The sequence below is a fragment of the Pristiophorus japonicus genome, chromosome 19 (assembly GCF_044704955.1).
Source record: "Pristiophorus japonicus isolate sPriJap1 chromosome 19, sPriJap1.hap1, whole genome shotgun sequence".
NCBI lineage: Eukaryota > Metazoa > Chordata > Chondrichthyes > Pristiophoridae > Pristiophorus > Pristiophorus japonicus.
In genome coordinates, this window is record NC_091995.1 from 56,769,282 (window position 1) to 56,793,491 (window position 24,210).

Here is a 24,210-nt window from a genome sequence, read left to right on the forward strand (position 1 = left end):
GACTGCCTGTGAGGGTGATGTGCTCAAGTCCCTGGACTGAGACTTGAACCCACAACCTTCTGACTCAGGGGCAGGGTGCTACCCACTGAGTCACAGCTGACACTGAGAGGGAGAGAAATAGAGAGGGAGACAGAGAGACAGATTGAAAGGTCCCGTTCCAGCCGCGATTCCAGGAAACTCCCGCTCCGACCGGGAACCCTAGGCTCAACACAACACATTCCGTGGTTGACCAATCAGAATACACCTCTGCCCATGAGTCATCTGTTGCCGGGCAGAGTGAGAGAGTTCAGGTTTGCTCCAGTCCAGCAAAGCAACAGCCTCTGTCGCCGCCTTGTGGACAAACGATGAGCTTCAGAGAGTCCTTTATTAATTGCTGGGATAGTGGAGAGGCAGTGAGGGTGGGACAGGGAGCTGGTGATAGTGGGACAGAGAGAGCCAGTGAGGGTGGGACAGGGAGCCAGTGATAGTGGGGCAGAGAGCCAGTGAGGATGGGACAGGGAGCCAGTGAGGGTATCAAATTGAAAGTTAAGGTGTTGGGGTGAAAAGGAGGCTACTCTCCTTCAAAGTGGACGAATTGATATCGATAATCGACACCTCGCCTGTCTGTTGGGGTAAAAGGAAGGCTTCTCTCCCTCAGGGTGGATTAACTGATTCAGATAATCGACACCTCGCCCAGCTCCCACTGTATAACAACCACGGAATGCGGTCATAATGGGGGCGAAAGTGTGGCGGTGGAGGGGAGTTCAGTAAGTAGAGGGGGGGGAGTGTGGGTGGGTGGGAGTTCGGTAAGTGGGGGGGGGAGTGTGGGTGGGTGGGAGTTCGGTAAGTGGGGGGGGGGAGTGTGGGTGGGTGAGAGTTCGGTAAGTGGGGGGGGGGGGAGTGTGGGTGGTGGGAGTTCGGTAAGAGTGGGGGGGGAGTGTGTGTGGGTGGGAGTTCGGTAAGTAGAGGGGGAAAGTGTGTGTGGGTGGAATGTCCACTGCTGTTACTCACCGACGGTTTGACACTGGCGCGTTACCACATCTCTCTCCTTCACTTAGAGGAGAGAGCCTCTGCAATTCTTTAAGTTATGTCCACTTGGTCACGAGGGACGGTTTCGGCCGGTCAAGCGGCCTGGCACCCAAGGCAGCGTGCCAGGCTGCATGTTAGTGGCCCGGCACAACCCAGGCGCAGAATTGTCGGCCCGACCTGGCTGTCGGCCAATTAAAAAAATGTCAGCCGCACCAGTCGGTCCCACCATTTAATGGCAGCCCCACCACCATTTTAGAAGCACTCCAAGCACAGTGCACCGACAGAAAAAGCTGGCGGCGACACTGAGCAGCGGCAGCAAGATTTTCTGGGCAGAATTTCACGTTTGCAGGGACACATCGACGGTGCGCGCTCTGATGACACACTCCGGATGGGTCAGCAGCGTCGGGAGGGGCGGGTCACTGCCGGGATACCGCAGCAGCAGAATTTTCAAAATGGCGGCTTGGCCGCTAATTTCCGGCGGTAACATGACTTAAGGGACGGGGCAATTTTGGCTCCTTTGTATCTGTCTTCAAGGTAGAAGACACTAAAAGAAGATACAATAATAGTAAAAAATCAGGGGGCAAAAGGGAGGGAGGAAATAAGCAATCAAAGACCGAGGATATAAAGAGCGAGAGAGAGGGGCCCACACTGACCGGGAGCAGTGAGAGGCCCTGGGCAGGGACTGAGGATATATATATAGAGAGAGAGAGGCCCACACTGACCGGGAGCAGTGAGAGAGGCCCTGGGCAGGGACTGAGGATATATAGAGAGAGGGCCCACACTGACCGGGAGCAGTGAGGGAGGTCCTGGGCAGAGACTGAGGATATGTAGAGAGAGAGAGGGCCCACACTGACCGGGAGCAGTGAGAGAGGTCCTGGGCAGAGACTGAGGATATATAGAGAGAGAGAGAGAGAGAGGCCCACACTGACCGGGAGCAGTGAGAGAGGCCCTGGGCAGGGACTGAGGATATATATATAGAGAGAGAGAGAGGGGCCCACACTGACCAGGAGCAGTGTGAGAGGCCCTGGGCAGGGACTGAGGATATAGAGAGAGAGAGAGGGGCCCACACTGACCGGGAGCAGTGTGAGAGGCCCTGGGCAGGGACTGAGGATATATAGAGAGAGAGAGGGCCCACACTGACCGGGAGCAGTGAGGGAGGTCCTGGGCAGAGACTGAGGATATATAGAGAGAGAGAGAGAGAGGCCCACACTGACCGGGAGCAGTGAGAGAGGCCCTGGGCAGGGACTGAGGATATAGAGAGAGAGAGAGGGCCCACACTGACCGGGAGCAGTGAGAGAGGCCCTGGGCAGGGACTGAGGATATATATAGAGAGAGGGGCCCACACTGACCGGGAGCAGTGAGAGAGGCCCTGGGCAGAGACTGAGGATATAGAGAGAGAAAGAGAGGCCCACACTGACTGGGAGCAGTGAGAGAGGCCCTGGGCAGGGACTGAGGATATATAGAGAGAGAGAGGAGCCCACACTGACCGGGAGCAGTGAGAGAGGCCCTGGGCAGGGACTGAGGATATAGAGAGAGAGAGAGGGCCCACACTGACCGGGAGCAGTGAGAGAGGCCCTGGGCAGGGACTGAGGATATATATAGAGAGAGAGAGGGGCCCACACTGACCGGGAGCAGTGAGAGGCGCCCTGGGCAGGGACTGAGGATATATAGAGAGAGAGAGGGGCCCACACTGACCGGGAGCAGTGAGAGAGGCCCTGGGCAGGGACTGAGGATATATATAGAGAGAGAGAGAGGGGCCCACACTGATCGGGAGCAGTGAGAGAGGCCCTGGGCAGGGACTGAGGATATAGAGAGAGAGAGAGAGGGGCCCACACTGACCAGGAGCAGTGAGAGAGGCCCTGGGCAGGGACTGAGGATATAGAGAGAGAGAGAGAGGCCCACACTGACCGGGAGCAGTGAGAGAGGCCCTGGGCAGGGACTGAGGATATATAGAGAGCGAGAGAGAGAGGGCCCCACACTGACCGGGAGCAGTGAGAGAGGCCCTGGGCAGGGACTGAGGATATAGAGAGAGAGAGAGAGCGAGAGGGGCCCACACTGACCGGGAGCAGTGAGAGAGGCCCTGGGCAGGGACTGAGGATATATAGAGAGAGAGAGAGAGGGGCCCACACTGATCGGGAGCAGTGAGAGAGGCCCTGGGCAGGGACTGAGGATATAGAGAGAGAGAGAGAGGGGCCCACACTGACCAGGAGCAGTGAGAGAGGCCCTGGGCAGGGACTGAGGATATAGAGAGAGAGAGAGAGGCCCACACTGACCGGGAGCAGTGAGAGAGGCCCTGGGCAGGGACTGAGGATATATAGAGAGCGAGAGAGAGAGGGCCCCACACTGACCGGGAGCAGTGAGAGAGGCCCTGGGCAGGGACTGAGGATATAGAGAGAGAGAGAGAGCGAGAGGGGCCCACACTGACCGGGAGCAGTGAGAGAGGCCCTGGGCAGGGACTGAGGATATATAGAGAGAGAGAGGGCACCACACTGACCGGGAGCAGTGTGAGAGGCCCTGGGCAGGGACTGAGGATATATATAGAGAGAGAGGGCCCCACACTGACCGGGAGCAGTGAGAGAGGTCCTGGGCAGAGACTGAGGATATAGAGAGAGAGAGAGAGAGGGGCCCACACTGACCAGGAGCAGTGTGAGAGGCCCTGGGCAGGGACTGAGGATATAGAGAGAGAGAGAGGGGCCCACACTGACCGGGAGCAGTGAGGGAGGTCCTGGGCAGAGACTGAGGATATATAGAGAGAGAGAGAGAGAGGCCCACACTGACCGGGAGCAGTGAGAGAGGCCCTGGGCAGGGACTGAGGATATAGAGAGAGAAAGAGAGGCCCACACTGACTGGGAGCAGTGAGAGAGGCCCTGGGCAGGGACTGAGGATATATAGAGAGAGAGAGGAGCCCACACTGACCGGGAGCAGTGAGAGAGGCCCTGGGCAGGGACTGAGGATATAGAGAGAGAGAGAGGGCCCACACTGACCGGGAGCAGTGAGAGAGGCCCTGGGCAGGGACTGAGGATATATATAGAGAGAGAGAGGGGCCCACACTGACCTGGAGCAGTGAGAGAGGCCCTGGGCAGGGACTGAGGATATATAGAGAGAGAGAGGGGCCCACACTGACCGGGAGCAGTGAGAGAGGCCCTGGGCAGGGACTGAGGATATATAGAGAGAGAGAGAGAGGGGCCCACACTGATCGGGAGCAGTGAGAGAGGCCCTGGGCAGGGACTGAGGATATAGAGAGAGAGAGAGAGGGGCCCACACTGACCGGGAGCAGTGAGAGAGGCCCTGGGCAGGGACTGAGGATATAGAGAGAGAGAGAGGGCCCCACACTGACCGGGAGCAGTGAGAGAGGCCCTGGGCAGGGACTGAGGATATAGAGAGAGAGAGAGAGCGAGAGGGGCCCACACTGACCGGGAGCAGTGAGAGAGGCCCTGGGCAGGGACTGAGGATATATATAGAGAGAGAGGGGCCCATACTGACCGGGAGCAGTGAGAGAGGCCCTGGGCAGGGACTGAGGATATATAGAGAGAGAGAGGGCACCACACTGACCGGGAGCAGTGTGAGAGGCCCTGGGCAGGGACTGAGGATATATAGAGAGAGAGAGGGCCCCACACTGACCGGGAGCAGTGAGAGAGGTCCTGGGCAGAGACTGAGGATATAGAGAGAGAGAGAGAGAGGGGCCCACACTGACCGGGAGCAGTGAGAGAGGCCCTGGGCAGGGACTGAGGATATAGAGAGAGAGAGAGAGAGCGAGAGGGGCCCACACTGACCGGGAGCGGTGAGAGCGGCCCTGTGTTATGTCTTGAATAAAGAGTCAGACCAGATACTGCAAGCTCAAAGTAAAGTGTGACCATAGTCCTTTATTACAGGTCTCAGAGTGCCTCTCCAACCTGTGAGGCCTCCTTGTGTTCAGGTGCTCCCAAGGGATTGTGGGATCCCCTGAGAGTGCAGGGGATGAGCTCTCTGGTGGTTAAACATGGCACTTACAGGTTTACATATATAACACCCTGGTCAGCGACTGAGGATATAAAGAGGGAGAGAGAGAGAGAGAGGGTCAAAAACTGACCGGGAGCAGTGGAGCGGCCGTGGGCAGGGACTGAGGATATATATATAGAGAGAGAGAGAGAGAGGGCCCCACACTGACCGGGAGCAGTGGAGCGGCCCTGGGCAGGGACTGAGGATATATATAGAGAGAGAGAGAGAGAGAGGGCCCCACACTGACCGGGAGCAGTGAGAGCGGCCCTGGGCAGGGACTGAGGATATCGAGAGAGAGAGAGAGAGAGAGAGAGGGCCCCACACTGACCGGGAGCAGTGAGAGAGGCCCTGGGCAGGGACTGAGGATATATATATATAGATAGAGAGGGCCCCACACTGACCGGGAGCAGTGAGAGAGGCCCTGGGCAGGGACTGAGGATATAGAGAGAGAGAGAGAGAGAGCGAGGGGCCCACACTGACCGGGAGCAGTGAGAGCGGAACTGGGCAGAGACTTCCAACCAACACAACCATCTTCCTTTATGACTCCAGCCATTGGAGAGTTTTCCCTGAATCCCATTGACTTCAGTTTTACTCGGGCTCCTTGATGCCACACTTGGGTTAAATGTTACCTTGGCATCAAGGGCAGTCACTCTTGATGTATCCAGTTCGCTCAGCCGTTTGTTGAGGTCATGTGGAGTGAATGCAATTGGCTGAAGACTGGCTTCTGTGATGGTAGGGAGTCAGAAAGAGGCCGATATGGATCATCCCCTCAGCACTTCTGACTGAAGATGGTTGCAAATGCCTCAGCCTTGTCTTTTGCACGCATGTACAGGGTTCCGCCATTATTGGGGATGGGGATATTCACGGAGCCTCCTGCTCCTGCTCCCGTTAGTTCATAGAATCATAGAGCCCCGGTTTGGTGAAATCTAAGTTCCGCCCAAGTACCGTCGAAAGGACTGCTAAGATCCTGAAGATCCTGACTGTACTTTGGGCGCACTGCTATATGGGCCTTGTTGCCTACGGTCAGATGTTGGCCGTAGGCTCGGCGTTGGGTAGCGCCCTTGGTGGTAGGTCCAAGGCCTGGTTGGGGGCAGGCATTGGGAGGGTCAGTGGCCCACCGGGTTCAGAGTGGGAGATCAGGGGGGGGTCACAGCCATGGAACTCACCACCATAGTAATACCCGCCCTACTGTATGGCTCAGAGACATGGACCATGTACAGCAGACACCTCAAGTCGCTGGAGATATATCACCAACGATGTCTCCGCAAGATCCTGCAAATCCCCTGGGAGGACTGATGTACCAACGTTAGCGTCCTCGACCAGGCCAATATCCCCAGCATTGAAGCAGTGACCACACTTGATCAGCCCTGCTGGACAGACCACATCGTTCGCATGCCAGACACGAGACTCCTAAAGCAAGTGCTCTACGGAGCTCCTTCATGGCAAACGAGCCAAAGATGTGCAGCGGAAACGCTACAAGGACACCCTCAAAGCCTCCCTGATAAAATGCGACATCCCCAATGACACCTGGGAGTCCCTGGCCAAAGACTGCTCTAAGTGGAGGAAGTGCATCCGAGAGGGCGCTGAGCACCTCGAGTCTCAACGCCGAGAGCATGCAGAAATCTAACGCAGGCAGCGGAAAGACCATGTGGCAAACCAGTCCCACCCTCCCCTTCCCTCAATGACTATTTGTCCCACCTGTGACAGAGTCTGTGGCTCTCGTATTGGACCATTCAGCCACCAAAGATCTCACTTCAGGAGTGGAAGCAAATCTTCCTCGATTCCGAGGGACTGCCTGTGATGATGATGACTTTGAGCAGAAATTTAGTGAAAAAATGTGGGAAAAACCGCCTGGTGGAAAAAATGGCCTTACAAGCCGATGTTGGACGGTAGGTCCCATTCCGGGCGATAAATGCAATCCTCAGCAAAGTACTGCCGAGGATAGAGTCAGGCCCAGGGAGGAGGGAACGGCAAAACAAAATTCAAAACAATTAGAAAAACTACCAGAAATCCTTCAGAGGACCCCATTGACCAAAATCCCTGCAAAAGAAATAAAGAAAACAAGTGCACTTACCTTTTTTTGCAGGTTTTCATACTTACCATTCAGGTAAGACCTGCCTCCAGGCGGAGGCCTCTTCTGCTGCTGGAGCGGAGGACTGCCCGGACCAATCTGGGGACTCAGTGGGAAGGAGGACTTTTGTCGGCGTTGTACGCCAACGGATGTTTCCCGGCGGTCTTCTCTCCCCGCCGGCGTGAGGATCTGACCAAACTCGCTCGGAGGGGAGAGTGCCCAGAAAACATCTGTTATGTTCAGAATAACTCCACAAGACTGTATTGTAAGCTCAAACTGTTGTGACCTTGGTCTCTTTATTCAGACCCCAGAGTGAGGAAGCAGCATGGTGAATCACCTTTTATACCTGCTTGTCTCAGGGTGCACAGGTGACCCTTAGGTCTCCCACAGGTGTGCCCCCTAGTGGCAAGTCTTACATATTGGTGGGGTTTGCATACATAACATCACTCCCCCCAAAGTCTTATGTATATTTGCAAGTTGAGGCGATCTGGTGTTCGACGTTCCCGGGTCAATCGCCTGAGTTGAAGTCCTGGCAGTGAGTCGGTCGGATCATTGCTACACGGCCGCGCAGCTGGTCTGATCGGACTGTCGGGCCTGGAGGGTTCATCCTCGTGGTTGGCAGAGAGGTCGATTGTGTTAGTGGGTCAGTGGGGGCCAGGTCCTTTCACAGTGGTTCCTGGTTATCTGTAGTTCGCAGTTTGGTCTGGTCCAAATGCTTTCTGCGTTTGCCCATTACATGGTTTCACAACAAACACTCCGTTTTCATCACAAACACTCCATTCCCCTCTTTGGTTAATACAGTGCTAGCAGCCCATCTGGGGTCATGATCATGGTCTACATCATTTATTCTGATGTCGCGTGGAGAAGCCGTGTGATCATGGTGCACTCTCTGCTGATAGCATACGGAAGGCTCGGTTCTGAGTGATTCTGTCTGGTCACTGCGTAGCACCCGGGATAGCCGGGTCTGTGGAGAGTCTACCGTGACACGTGTGGTGCTTGGCTTTATGACTTGGGCTGCCCGCTCCGGACTATTGTCGCTGACCCTAAGGTCTGGCAAGCCAAGGATGGCCGAATTGGCCTTGAGACTTTCAGTAGTGGCGGGAGGCCGCGTGCTCCCCGTGGATCCTGGGCCATGGTATGGAGGCCCCGGACCGCTGACTGTGTGTAGCCTCCCTGCCTTTCTTTGCAACGTTGCAGGGTTGCCCCATAGGGGGCAATCTGATGGGATGAGCATTTTGTCTTTGCGACGGATAAGCTGCAACATCCTGTCTAGCGGTTCACCATTGGCGGGCGGTGACGTGGGATCCTGGCTGGTCCAGGTCCTAAACTGGGGAGCTGTTACAGTTGACCCCTCGCTTTCTAGCACTTCCATAACAACGAGCAGGTCTGCAGGCTGCGCCGTTTCCACCCCGGTGATGGGCAACGGTAGCCAACTGAGGGCATCAGCGCCGTTCTCAGTGCCTGGCCCGTGGCGGATCATGTTACAGCGCACAGACAGTGTTCGACATTTTCGAAACAACGCATCGATAATATTGACTCTGCTCTCCCAAAACTGTGAAATGGGCAGCTTGTCTGACTCAAGCAAATATTGGGACATTCTTTGGTATGTCTCTTTTGTCCTGTGAATACAGGCTGCTGCCTTGGTTAACTTATTGGATACATGTACAACTGGTTGGGGCTCGCCCACTACTTTGGCTTGCTGTACAACACGCCCGACCCCGTATGATAACACATCACTTGCTACAAGTACTTTGTCAGACACATATATGACCAGTTGGTGTTCGCCCACTACTTTGGCTTGTAGTAAGGTACCCCCGACCCCATATGATAATACAGCATTGGCCGCGAAAGAGCGCTCACATGGGTTACACAGTGCAAACAACTTATTGGAACGTCGTGGGTTCCTGGCCTTCTCAGTGGCCGCCCCTTTACCTTTGCCCCAAACCCAGTCATCTTCCTTGCTGGGCAACACATGCCTCTGTTTTGTTGCGGCGGCATCCCGTGGTCTGGATGCTCTTTCGTTCCGTGGTCTGGACGTACTCTCGTCCGTGTCTGTGATGCTGACTGCCGCGATCTTCCTCCCCAGGGATTTTGCATCTGGCATCGGGAAGACACATTCGGATTGTTTCGGCCGGAGTCCCACTCTGCATGGTCGACCTGGAGCCTCTTCCATCATCACGAAAAGGTTGTCGGATTCGAGTGGTGGGTACCGTGCCTGTACCACTGCTCGGTTGAACTTTACCTCCTCGTGGTCGTGATGAGCGGCCTGTGCCTCGGGGATCCGTAAATGGATCTGCACTTCGATGCCTGGTTCAGCTGAAGGTGGGGGCTTGCTCAGCCTTTGAGCAAGGGAGATGTCGTTCACCGGAGAAGGTATGCAGAGGTCTTCCCAGTTCCATCGAATCTTCCCCATCCACCTCCTGCCAAGCAGCATTGGCCCATCAGCTGAAACAATCCACAGTGGTAAATCGTGCACCGCTCCCTCATGGAATACTCTTCTGTCCGCACTACTAATAACTGGTATCAGTTCCTTGGTGTAGGTGTGCAGCTTTGCTGAATCGGGATCAGCTTGAGTCGCTGTGCTTCGTCGCTCCACAGCCTCTCGCTGCCTTCTGGCTCATAACTGATTGACTCTCCCCCGTGTCTAGTTCCATGGAGACTGGAGTGCTGTTAAGTTCAACTTTTATCATTATCGGAGGGCTTTTGGTGGTGAAGGTGTGTATCCCATATACTTCCTCTTCATCCTCAGGTTGAGTTGCCTCTCCTGCTCGTTCATCGTGATCCTCGCTGGATCGGTCGTCCTCTCCTGACTCTGGTGAGTCAGAGGTCGTTTGCACATTCGCTGGAGGTGCCCCATTGGTCCACAGCCCTTGCACACATCGGGCTTGAATCGACATTGATGGGCCCTATTACTGCCCCCACAGCACCAACATGGTGTGAATGGATACGCATTCACGCTGCACGCAGACTCTGAGTCACCCTAGGTCTTGGTCTGGTCTCTGCAGGCGTGTAGGCCCTGCCCTGTACAGTTCTGCCTGCTGAAAGCATTATTTTATACACAGTACTTGCCGGTGAGCTTCGATTCTGTGAAGATATCTGTTTCGTGTTGTCGCTCGTGGATATGAAAGCCTGGGCTATCGTGATGGCCTTGCTCAGATCGAGGGATTCGGCAGACGGCAGTTTGCGAAGAATGATCTCGTGGCTGATTCCAAGCACGAAAAAGTCCCGCAACATTTCCCTCAAAGATCCTGCAAATTCGCACTGTCCCAGAAGGCGTCTTAGGTCGGCGAAAAAGCTCGGCATGTCCTGGCCCCCAGAGCAATGGTGTGTGTAAAAGCGACACCTGGCCATTAAGATGCTCTCCTTTGGCTTGAGATGTTCCCGAACCAGCGTACACAGCTCTGTGTAAGTCTTGTCCGTTGGTTTGTCCAGTGCCAGCAGATTTTTGAGGAGGCCATACATCGAAGACCCACATACGGTGAGGAGAATCGCCCTGCGCTTGATCGCCATCTCAGCTTTGTCCAATCGTTGGCCACGAAGTACTGGTCGAGACACTCAATGAAGGCTTCCCAATCATCACCCTTAACAAATCTCTCAAGAATACCAACAGCAGCCATTACCGCATGAAAGTTCGTGATCCGCTACTCGTCGCCAATTTGTTATGTTCAGAATAACTCCACAAGACTGTACTGTAAGCTCAAACTGTTGTGACCTTGGTCTCTTTATTCAGACTCCAGAGTGGAGAAGCAGCATGGTGAATCACCTTTTATACCTGCTTGCCCCAGGGTGCACAGGTGACCCTTGGGTCTCCCACAGGTGTGCCCCCTGGTGGCAAGTCTTACACATTGGTGAGGTTTAGATACATACATAACAACATCGAGACCACCAAGAAAACTTGGCGGCAGCAAGCAGTAAATCGACCAAACTCGGGCACATAGAAATTTACAGCACGGAAAGAGGTCATTTTGGCTCATCGTGTCCGTGCTGGCCGACCAATAGCTATCCAGCCTAACCCCACTTTCCAGCTCTAGGTCCGTAGCCCTGTAGGTTACTACACTTCAAATGCACATCCAAGTATTTTTTAAATGTGGTGAGGGTTTCTGTCTCTACCACCCTTTCAGGCAGTGAGTTCCAGACGCTCACCACCCTCTGGGTGAAGAAATTTATCTTCATATCTCCTTTAAACCTCCCCCCAAATACTTTAAATGGTTGTTGACCCCTCTGCCAAGGGAAACAGATCCTTCCTATTCACTCTATCCAGGCCCCTCATAATTTTATACACCTCAGCCTCCTCTGTTTCAAAGAAAACAGACCCAGCATCTCCAATCTTTCCTCGTAGCCAAAATTTTCCAGTCCAGGCAACATCCTTGTAAATTTCCTTTGTACCCTTTCCAGTGCAATCACATCATTCCTGTAATGTGGTGACCAGAACTGCACACAGTACTCCAGCTGCGGCCTAACCAGTGTTTTATACAGTTCAAGCATAACCTCCTTGCTCATATATTCTATGCCTTGACTAATAAAGGAAAATATTTCATATGCTGCCTTAACCACCTTATCTACCTGGCCTGGTACCTTCAGGGATCTGTGGACCTGCACTCCAAGGTCCCTTTGTTCCTCTATACTTTTCAATGTCCTACCATTTAATGTGTATTCCCTTGCCTTGTTAGCCCTCCCCAGATGCATTACCTCAAACTTCTCCGGATTGAATTCCATTTGCCACTGTTCTGCCCACCTGACCAGTACATTGATATCTTCCTGCAGTCCACAGCTTTCTTCTTCATTATCAACCACACAGCCTATTTTAGTGTCATCTGTAAACTTCTTAATCATAGCCCCAACATTTAAATCCAAGTCATTGATATATACCACAAAAAGCATGGGACCCAGCACTAAGCCCTGCGGAACCCCACTGCATACAGCCTTTCAGTCAAAAAACACCCATCAACCATTACCTTTAGCTTCCTGCTTCTGAACCAATTTTGGATCCAACTTGCCACTTTGCCCTGGATCCCATGAGCTTTTACTTTTGTGACCAGTCTGCCATGTGGGACTTTATCAAAAGCTAAAATCCATATAGACTACATCAAATGCAGTGCCCTCACTGACCCTCTTGGTTAACTCCTCAAAAAATTCAATCAAGTTAGTCAGACATGACCTTCTCTTAACAAATCCATGCTGACTGTCATTGATTAATCCATGTCTTTCCAAATGAAAATTTATCCTGTCCATCAGGATTTTTTCCTCAGTGTGAAGACGAGACTTTGTCTGCAAAATGACTGTGTGGTGGTCACTGCTGTCAGATGCATCTGTGGCAGGTAGATTAGTGAGGATGAGATCAAGTAAGTTTTTCCCTCATGTTGGTTCTCTCACCACCTGCTGCAGGCCCAGTGTGACAGCTGGGAGGATGTTTCCCCTGGCTGGGAAGTCTAGAACAAGAGGTCACAGTCTCAGGATACGGGGTAGGAAATTTAGGACCGAGATGAGGAGAAATGTTTTCACTCAGAGGGTGGTGAATCTGTGGAATTCTTTACCACAGAAGGCTGTGGAGGTCAAGTCACTAAATATATTTAAGAGGGAGATAGATAGATTTCTGGAAACAAAAGGCATTAAGGGGTATGGGAAAAAGCAGGAATATGATTGATAGAGAATTCAAACAGGCTGCATTTAGACAGGCTGTGAAAAAACAAAGGCCACATTGCATTAAGTCATCAATCAACTTGACATTTTCGGACCTTGGGTAGCGAGCCAATTAAAACGTTAAAAGACTTTCAATTGAGCCAATAAGGTCAAAGAAGGCGAGTTCTTTTCTGTAAATTGATCCAGGCATAAATACAGCCATTTTGGCCATGTGGTTTCAGTAAGACAAAGAAACTGGCAATCAGCCAGCAGCTTGTTACTCTCTGCCAAGATTAAAAAGTTAAAACTGCCATCGGAGTTCGTATTTCATTGGAAATTAAGAGATCTAACAATTTTGGCACTGCGAACAGGATTGCTGAGGAAAGAAACTGAATTTTGGACATCGGACCTACATACTGAGGTAAGGACACCTCTTTTTCAAAAAAAAGTCCTCGGTCAAAACTCTAAATTCGCCTCTCCTTCTACGCGATTCCGAAAGCCTCCGGTTTGCGAACCGTCCGGTTGGTAGTCGGCTCGAGGTCCCATAGACGTCTAAACTTCGGCGGTGTGTTAGTTAATTAATCACCGATCTATTGATCGGCTAGCAAGCCTACGACTCGAGACCCTAGTAAAGAACTCAGTATAATGGCAGCAGGAGATAAGAGCAAAGAATTGCCTACAACTGTTAAAGGTGGGCAGGCACCACCTGAAGTTTCACTAGATTTAATTCTCGAACAGTTGAAAGGATACATAGAGCAACAATTCAACTTATCTAAAACCTGTATTAAGATCGAACAAAAGTACGGAACCTCCAAAGGACAATGGTCCTTGGACGAGATTAAAAGGGTCTGGGGAAAAACGACCCGTATGAAAAATAAAGAGCGAACTAGATGGTCCCTAGCGGTTATGGGCCAGATCCGAAACCGGAATGAAATTATAATGCGTTCCCAACATGATCGAGAACTGACCAGTACAAAGGATCAATTGCAAGCAGTTTGTGCACAGCTGCGACAGAAAAAACTTGAACTTGAAAAACTGGAAGCGGAAGTTAAAGATCTTAAAGATGAAATTAAAGAATGGAAAAAATCATTAGGTCAAGAGACAGTAATAGGAAAAGGAAAATGTATTGATCAATTCCCAGGGTACCCATGTTTGGATAAATTAAAAGCGCAAACCCGAAGACACGACCGAGGAATAGATACGGATTCTGAATCCTCCAACAATACAGTGTCGGAAGATGATGAAGAATTAGGGGTGCGCTTTGCCCCGTTTAAAAAAAGACGAGTTGTAGTCAAATCAGAAGAGACTGCGGATGAGGGCGGAATCAAAAAAACAAAGAGAAGGGTGTATGGAGAATACTTAGTTCATGCTCCGGCAGACCCAGAGAAAATTGATAAATGGTCCAAGGAATTGCCCAATCCAAAGAAAGGGGGAGTAAAAGCGTGGGACCAATTGGACCGCTAAGAAATACATATCAACTTCATCCCTGGGACAGAGTGCAAATTTTGACCATAATGGTGCCAAAAACACAGGGAAGAAAATTGCACGACAAGGTAAATGAAGCTTTGGGGCAGAATGAGCAAGAATTAGACGCAGGATGGGAGGCGATTAAACACTGGCTGCAAGCCTTCAGTCCAGCTAAGACAGACTGAGGAAAAATTGCAAATTGCCAACAGAAAGGAACAGAGGAGGTCCTGGAGTATGACGAGCAGTTTAGATGCATGTGGCTAGAACATTCGGGTATGAATAATACGGATGAGGAAATGGATGAACAAGCGTTTGGACCCCTGAAAGCAGCTTTCGTGGCAGGTCTAAAGCCAGAACTGTCCAAAATGCTTAAGGTAGTGTTACCGGACTGGGAAGGTAAAGGAACTACCTTTGCAGCATTGGTGGATCGATGTAACCAATTAGATCGGGATATGGGAGCTAAAGTCCGAGCTGCACAGGCTATGGGATAGAAATCCCAGGATTCCGATAAACAGTCATTAGGAAAATTACCTGGAAAATGTCATTATTGTGGGAAAGAAGGTCACTGGGCCAAGACGTGCAGGGCAAAACAGCAAGGTCGTGGCTGGGGAAGAGGACGCAGCCAGGGATACAATTCAGCCAACAAGCCAGGCTTGTCACAAGATAACGACCTCATAGAAGCATTTAAGCCAATTACAATACAACAACAGAAGGAGTTACTTGGGATAGCAAAAAACGATTAGAGCCCACCCTGGTCCCCTCCTCGCACTAATACAACAAAGGGGAGATGGGCTATATATAACTGTGAAGGTGGGCGATAAGGATGTGGACTGTCTTTTAGACACAGGGGCGGAATTAACATGCTTACCCCTACAATATGGAGACTTTTTGCCGTTGGATGGTAGGGCACGTACAGCCTATGGAGTTGGGGGCCATAAAATGGAAATTAAAAGGACAACACCGGTACTTATAGGGCTGGGTCCACATGAACTAACCACGCCGGTCTGGATAGGCCCAGTAGATCAACCCCTTTTGGGAATGGACGTTCTAATCCAAATAGATTCATCGTTGCATTTCGAGGATGGTCGGGTGACATGGTCAAATAGAACTTTGAAGAAAGAAGAATTGAAGGAACACCCGATATGGGCTAAAGATAAGAACAATTGTGGCCTACTCCAGATGGAGCCTGCGTCATTTACAGGGACCAAGCCTCCATGCACTAAACAGTATCCCATCAGTCCAACTGCCATCGCGGGAATCTTACCGGTTATTCAGCAATTGGAGAAACAAGGGGTGCTTATTAAAACGCATAGCTCCTCCAATAGCCCCGTGTGGCCGGTACAGAAATCTAATGAGACTTGGCGTTTGACTGTCGATTATAGGAAAGCTAACCAGTGTATTGATCAAAAAGCTCCTTTGGTCGCAGATCCCTCCACCATTTTTAATGCCCTCAAACCGGATCATAAATGTTTCTCGGTTATAGATATGGCCAACGGATTTTGGTCGGTGCCTCTGGCACCGGAGGTTCGACAGTGGTTTGCTTTCACGGTCCAAGGACAACAGTATACTTGGACCCGGTTACCGCAGGGTTTCCACAACAGCCCTACAGTATTCCACATGGCTTTACAAAGCCATTTGCGAGAATTACCCCCCCTGTCATCCACAGTCATCCAATATGTAGACGATATCCTGCTATCTTCAAACACGGAAGAACAGCATGAACAAGATTTACGAGCTTTGCTGGATCACCTTCGGCTGAAAGGACATAAAGCCAGCATCGACAAAGCACAAATATCCCAAGAAGAGGTTGTATACCTGGGACAAAAGATTTCACAAGGAAAGAGAGAACTTACCCAGGATAGAACTGCAGCATTCGGGCTGCTAAAAAAAACACCACTATTCAGGAACTAAGGTCTTTTTTGGGATTGTGTAACTTTAACAGAAATTGGATTGACTCCTTCACACAGCTTGCTCAGCCACTGAATGATATTTTAAAGGGGAAACGTGCCTCTAAAGAAGCCATCACCCTCACTAAAGAACAGCAAGAGGCCTTCCTGAGTTTGAAAAAGGCTTTGTGTTCGGCACCGGCTCTGGGAATCCCCGACAGTAGTAAGCCATTTACCCTGTTTGTTCATGAGAAAGAAGGATATATGACAGCTATACTGACACAAGAATATGGGGATCGGCAAAGACCTATTGGCTATTATTCTGCAAAACTGGATACGGTAGCCCTCGGATGGGGAAGTTGCCTAAGGGCCATGGAAGCTACATGTCGAGCGGTAATGATCACTGCGGGTCTAGTCCTCGACCAAAAGCTGATTGTCAAGTGTCCCCACACCGTACACGCTTTGCTGTCTATGAATAGAATGTCTCAGGTGACGGCAGCAAGATTGACCCGCTGGACAGCAGTTTTGGAAGCTCCTAATCTCCATATCGTCCGGGCCAGCCCGGTTAATCCCGCAACTATGCTCCCGATGTCAGAATCGAGGGAGCAAGAGGGGGGAGAATGTGAAGAGCATGACTGCGTGGAGATTTTAAAAGAAACAGAAGAAGCAGCCTTAGCAGCAGAGGAGCCTCTGCACAACCCAGACCTCAACCTGTTTACAGATGGTTCCTCCTTTGTTGACAATGGTACCAGAAAAGCAGGATGGGCAGTTACAACCTTATATGAGGTAGTGGCAAAAGGACGTTTACCCTCAGGAACGTCAGCACAACAGGCCAAGTTACGGGCCCTGTCAGAAGCATGTCAAATAGCAGAAGGACGGACAGCTAATGTCTACACAGATTCGCGTTATGCTTTTGGAGTCGCTCACGACTTTGGTCTGTTATGGCAGAAAAGAGGATTCCTCACTGCTGTGGTACACCTATCCAAAATGGAAAAGAAGTCCGAGACTTACTGGAGGCCATACAATTACCTCAGGAAGTGTCCATCCTGAAGTGTAAGGCCCATACCAAGGAAAATACCACAGAAGCACAGGGAAATGCCCTAGCCGACCAGGCAGCTAAAGATGCCGCCTCACAGGGCGTTCCTCCAGAAGAACCAACACAGATGTGCAGATTGAAAGCACTCAGGACTCTGACACGAGACCTTCAAACAATGCAAGGCGAGTGCTCCCGAGGGGAAAAATGGACATGGATTGAGGCAGGAATTAAGCTATGCGAAGATGGTGTCTGGAGACAAAGAGTTACCGACAAGCCAGTCACGCCACAAGCGCTTATGCCTTTTTTAGCCCAACAGATCCACTCGTGGGGACACTTGGCCTCACAACAGATGACGGCACGGTTCCAGAAAAGCTGGTGGGGTCGGGGATTTAAAAAACATGCCCAGCTGGTAACAGACCGCTGTGTGGTCTGCCAGAAAAATAATTCTGGACCCATCACGGTAATGCCCCAACTGAGGCCCCCTGCCCCTGTCGGACCATTCCAGCATCTGCAGGTTGATTATATATCTCTTCCTTCATGCCAAGGATACACTAACATTCTTGTCATGGTCGACACATTCTCTAGATGGGTAGAAGCTGTCCCAACTAAAAGAGCCACAGCCAATCACACTGCAAAGGTCTTGTGTAAGGATTACATTCCCCGATGGGGAGTCCCGAGTAGCATTGACTCAGATCAGGGAACACACTTCACAAGTGCTGTCTGCCAAGAAGTCTGTAGGTTACTGAACATTACGTGGGATTTACACTGTCCTTATCATCCACAATCATCAGGACAAGTAGAGCGAATGAATCGAACTCTGAAACAACGGCTTGCCAAATATCACCAAGAAGGAACACCATGGCCCCTGGCACTACCAATGCTACTATGTAGCATTAGGGCAACCCCGAACAGAACTACAGGTCTAAGCCCATTTGAAATTATAATAGGAAGACCCATGTCGCTGCCAGGAACTATCGATTTACAGAAAGCTGATGTTCACTTAATGAGTGACACTTTGTTATCATACTGTCAGAACTTAACCAATGCTATTAGTTCTGTTTCCCGACAGGTATCGGCAGCTTGGGGTAATCCACCCGAAGGAGGACACAACATCATCCCGGGAGTCTGGGTGTATGTGAAAAAGTTGCATAAAGAACCTTTGGGTGCCAAGTGGGAGGGACCTTATCAAGTGTTATTGACCACCCAGGAAGCTGTTAAAGTCCAAGGAAAGAAAGCCTGGAATCACGCTTCACACGTTAAACGAGCACCCCTAACTGAAGCTGAAATCTAATAAGGACAATTACTTTTCGCAAAAATGTATAAATTTACTGTAGTATTGATTGTAAGTATTCTAGGCATAGGCCTACTTCTTACTAGCCGACCCTCTGCACCAAAGGGGAATAGTAGGGCAGCAAGGGAATTACATGTAAATACCTTTTACTTTTATATTGTTTGTTTATGTTGATTAAATGTTGTTGCGACCAGGCGGCTGTAGCTGCTGTCCCGCAGGTGAGACACCTTGCAGGTCCCAGCAGACCGTTTGTACGTGGCACAGGGGTATGTTATGCTTAAGGAAAGGTGGTTTACTGGTTGAATTAAGATATTGATTTGGATTAAATTGGAATAAGGTTAATTAACCTACTAAAACCAGACTTCCATTGTGGCCACGATGGAACTCGGGTTGGTGTAAATTTGTGTGGAAGCTACCAGTCAGGACATGTGGCGAAACACATCAACAAATTTTAGAAGGAAACTCTATTAACATGTATGAAATTATTTTGTAGAATGTTTAACCAGTGATACCTGATGCTTTATGATTCAGTTTGTGAAAGAATCAAAGGGGGGATTGATAGAGAATTCAAACAGGCTGCATTTAGACAGGCTGTGAAAAAACACAAGCCACATTTCATTAAGTCATCAATCAACTTGACATTTTCAGACCTTGGGTAGCGAGCCAATTAAAACGTTAAAAGACTTTCAATTGAGCCAATAAGGTCAAAGAAGGTGAGTTCTTTTCTGTAAATTGATCCAGGCATAAATACAGCCATTTTGACCATGTGGTTTCAGTAAGACAAAGAAACTGGCAATCAGCCAGCAGCTTGTTACTCTCTGCCAAGATTAAAAAGTTAAAACTACCATCGGAGTTCGTATTTCATTGGAAATTAAGAGATCTAACAATGAGATAGAGGATCAGCCATGATCATATTGAATGGCGGTGCAGACTTGAAGGGCCGAATGGCCTACTACTGCTCCTATGTTTCTATGTCCTTCAGGACTCAGCCAGCTCAGTCAGTAATGGTGCTACCAAGCCTCTCTTGGTCATGGACATTGAAGTCCCCCACCCAGAGTACATTCTGTGCTCTTGCTACTCTCAGTGCCACTTCCAAGTGGTGTTCAAAATGAAGGAGTACTGATTCATCAGCTGAGGGAGGGCGGTAGGTGGTAATCAGCAGGAGGTTTCTCTGCCCATGCTTGACCTGAAGCCATGAGACTTCATGGGGTCCGGAGTCAATGTTGAGGACTCCCAGGGCCACTCTCTCCCGACTGTGTACCACTGTGCCGCCACTCCTGGTGGGACAGGACATACCCAGATATGGTGATGGAGGAGGGGATATTGGCAGTATGATTCTGTCAGTATGACTATGTCAGGCTGCTGCTTGACTAGTCTGTGGGACAGCTCTCCCAATTTCGGCACAAGTCCCCAGATGTTGGTAGGCAGGACTTTGCAGGTTCGACTGGGCTGGGTGTGCCAATGTTGTGTCTGTCCAGGTTTATTCTTATTATTGTTTTTTGTGGAACTGAGTGGCTTGTGAGGCCATTTCAGAGGGCAGTTAAGAGTCAACCACAATCTTATGGAAGGGGGAAGATCCAGTTGTCTTGGTCCATGTAGCAACCAATGACAATAGGGAGAATTAGGAATGAGGTTCTGCTGAGAGAGTTTGAGGAGCTAGGGTCCAAATTAAAAAGCAGAACCTCAAAGGTAATAATCTCTGGATTGTTATCTGAGCCATGTACAAATTGCATAGGGACACGCAGATCAGCGAGTTAAATGCGTGGCTCAGAGTGGTTTCAATTCATGGGGCACTGGCATCAGTACTGGGGAAAAAGGGAGCTGCTCCACTGGGACGGGCTCCACTTAAACCGGGCTGGGACCAGTGTCCTGGCAAATCGAATAACTAGGGCTGTAGATAGGGCTTCAAACAAAAAAAGGGGGAGGGGTCAGGTGAGGGGAAATTTAAAAATCTAAAGAGAAAAGTCAAGGCAATGGAGCAGTGTAGCGATTTGGGCAAAGATAAGCAGAGTGTGACAGGAAGGGACAGAGAGTTTAACGTTAAAAGTGCATCAGTGAATAAGGTGAAAGCTAGGAATAATGGTAAAAAGTTAAAATTAAAGGCTCTTTATCTGAATGTGTGAAGCATTCATAACAAGATAGATGAATTAATGGCACAAATAGAGATAAATGGGTTTGATCTAATAGCCATTTCAGATATGTGGTTGCAAGGTGACCAAGGTTGGGAACTGATGTTTTGAAAAGACAAGCAGAATGGAAAAGCGGGGGGGGGGCGCGGAGAGCGCGGAGGGGGTAGTGGGCTAATAAAGAATGACATAAGGTCAGTCGAGAGAAAGGATCTTGGCTAGGAAGATCAGGAAGAAGAATCAGTATGGGTGGAGATAAGAAATAACAAGGGGTAGAAAACATTGGTGGGAGTAGTTTATAGGCCCCAAACACTAGCTATACCGTAGGATAGAGTATTAATCAACAAATAACAGGAGCTTGTAACAAAGATAATACAATAATCATGGGGGAATTTAATTTTTATATAGACTGGGCAAAACAAATTGACAAAGGTAGTCTGGAGGGATAAGTGGGTCATTTTCCAGTTGGTCGGCTGTAACTAGTGGAGTGCCGCAAGGATCAGTGCGTGGGCCTCAGCTATTTACAATCTATATTAATGACTTGGATGATGGGACCATGTATCCAGGTTTGCTGACGATACAAAGTTGGGTGGGAAAGTAAGCTGTGAGGAGGCCACAAAGAGCCTGCAAAGGGATATGGACAGATTAATCGAGTGGGCAATAAGGTGGCAGATGGAGCATAATATGGGGAAATGTGAGGTTATTTACTTTGGTAGGAAGAATAGAAAAACAGAATCTTTTTTAAATGGTAGGAAACTATTAAATGTTGGTGTTCAGAGAGAGTTAGGTGTCCTCATACAGGAAACACAGAAAGTTAACATGCAGGTACAGCAAGAAATTAGGAAGGCAAATGGCATGTTGGCCTTTATTGCAAGGGGTTTGGAGTACAAGAGTAAGGAAGGCTTACTACAATTGTACAGGGCTTTGGTGAGTTGGGGTACTGTGCAATTTTGGTCTCCTTATCTGAGAAAGGACATAGTGGCATTGCAACAGAGGTTCACTGGATTGATTTTTGGAATAAGAGTGTTGTCCTGTGAGGAGAGATTGAGTATGTTGGGCCTGTACTCTCGTGAGTTTAGAAGAATGAGAGGTGATCTCATTGTAACATTTAAGATTCTGAAGGGGATTGACAGGGTAGAGAGTGAGAGGTTGTTTCTCCTGAATGGAGGGAGTCTAGAACGAGGGCTCAAAGTCTCAGGATAAGGGGTTGGCCATTTAAGACTCAGATGAGGAGGAATTTCTTCACTCAGAAAGTTGTGAATCTTTGGAATTCTCTACCCGAAAGGGCTGTGGATGCTCAGTCATTGAGTATATTCAAGGCTGAAATAGATAGATTTTTGGACTCTAGGGGAATCAAGGGATATGGGGATCAGGCTGGAAAGTGGAGTTGAGGTCGAAGATCAGCCATGATCTTATTGAATGGCAGTGCAGGCCGTATAGCCCACTCCTGCTCCTGATGCTTATGTTATGTTCCACCCACCATAAACGTGAACTAATCCAAAACTCTGCTGCTCGTATCCTAACTCACACCTCTGAACCATTGATGAGTAATGTGAACAACAGGGACCCAGAGCAGATCCTGTGAGTCTCCACTTGTCGCCCACAGAAAAAGCTTTGTGTTTCATTTATCACGACTCTCCACTTCAAAAAAAATTACTTTTCATTCCAGTTACATCATTCCCCAGAAATTCCAGAAATCTAATCTTTCTTTAAATGGTACCATGGTGAAATGGTAAAATGTTTTCACTCAGAGGGTGGTGAACTAAATGGTACCAAAAATAAAAGCAAATTTACCTGCTGGCCTTCATCGTGCTCCCACTTGGGCTCCAGACTCAGCAGTTGTACACATTGTCTGCGTGAATCAAAAGTACAGTCTGAGGTAATTATTTTAATGTGTGATAACCAACAAGTACAATGATTCCAATCTAGCAATGGATAGAAAATGCAGTGCAGCCCAGCCAGTCCATGCTGGTGATTAAGCTCCATGAAAACAGTCGTCCTAATCTAATGTGCCCAACCTGTTCCTATTTCCCTTTATTTCCCTTTCCTTTAACCACCTACCTAACCTATTCATAATATAGATATAGTCCTTTTTATAGCTGAGCTGGTGGTCTCCAGAAAAAGCTCCCACACTTGTTGGAGGCGAGGGTGGAGGGGACAGGGGAGAGGGGTTTAAGGAACAGTTGGTAATGGAGTAAAAAAAACTGGATTCTCTTTGCTATCCAGGATGATATTGAGACATTTTGTCGGAGAAGATGTGGTCCAGCCAGATCTAGCCATGGATAGCTAACCTAGATACGATCAATATTTTGTCCCTTGGGATTGGCGGAGCAAAGATGAGGCCATACCAGGGGAAATGATTGGGATGGGAGGCCCTGAAGGTTTTGCTAGGGGAAAGGATGGCCCTCGCAGAAAGCTGCCTCTTGCGCTGCCATCAGAGGGGCTGCAAGGACGGACCAGTGAGTGATTATCCTGAGGAACAGCCACATATTAGTTACCAGCCCTGACAGACCACTGCCTTTGGAAACCGTAAGGAATGTTGCTTTCAGGGTATCTTGCAGAGAATCAGTGTCATAGTTCCCATTCTGGAACCACGTGTATCCTGAGATCCTTCACCTGGGGCCTTGTGTCATGAAATCTTTCCTGAAATGCTTCCAAAGTGAGCTATGTTGCCCCACAAATGTCACTTTTATTAATTATTTGTTTTTGATATCTGGGTGATGCTGATAAGGAAGCCTTTATTGCCCACCCTTAGTTGGCCAGAAATAGGTTTTCTCCTTGAACCGCTACGGTTCCTATGATGGTAATAACATGATTTAGATCCAGTGATGATGAAGCAGCTTGGGCCAAAATTCCAATATTTTGCGGGGACTAAAGTGGTGTAGTTCTGGCATAGGAAACTGAAATTCCAGGCATAAATCAGATACACGAGGTTTACAATTACTCTGAAATAAGTTCTTGTAGAAGTGGCTGTGGGCAGAAGATGCCCCCACACCCAAAGTGGTGCATCGATGCAAATGTAGGCTAATGAGAGCAAAAGCTGCTGCTACAGAAATGTTGTCATTTACACCAGAATTGGGTCTGACTTAAGTGTGTAGGAACGCGGGTGAGTTACCTGCATGACTATCAAATCAGGAAGTTGTTCAGTTCACTGACATTGAATGCCCACATTTGTCAAACATCAGTTTTGACTGAAGCAATAACAAAAATCTCAGCTGTACTGTTAACAAATGAGTCTGCAAGCTGCTTTTCAACAGTTTCAGGCAAGGAATTAGTTTTCTTTCCATCAATCAGGAGCCATATCCTGCCTCTGTTTCATTTCCTCTTTGCTCCTAATTCTGCCCTCTTGAGTATCTCTGATTATAAATCACTCAACCATTGATGGCCGTGCCTTCTGTTGCCTTGGCCCCAAGCTCAGGAACTCCCTCCCTAAACCTCTCTACCTCTCTTTCCTCCTTCAAGACACTCATTAGAGAACAAGTGCGAGGAGCTCAGGGACTTCTTTGTCTGAAAGATTGAGACTATCCGATCAGCTGCCTCTACCAGTTCCCTTCCTCCCCTAGCTCACCGGGCCAAACTTTCTCTGAGGTTCTCCCTGCCCCAGCCCTGAACTCGCATCTCTCTCCAGTTTCTCTCTGATCTCCCCTCTTGACCTCTCCACACTCATCTTGTCCATGAGCCCCATTTCCTGCTCCCTTGACCCTATTCCCACTAAACTGCTGACCACC

At 49.5% G+C, this 24,210-nt stretch overlaps 1 long non-coding RNA gene across 1 annotated transcript in view; it reads right to left on the reverse strand.

Moving 5' to 3' along the window:
• LOC139230459 (uncharacterized) overlaps positions 1 to 24,210 on the reverse strand; it is a 63,700-nt gene that overhangs the window by 34,565 nt on the left and 4,925 nt on the right. Inside the window, exon 2 of the long non-coding RNA XR_011587930.1 lies at positions 22,277 to 22,334. This is a non-coding gene — a long non-coding RNA (uncharacterized lncRNA). The remainder of the gene's footprint in view (positions 1 to 22,276; positions 22,335 to 24,210) is intronic.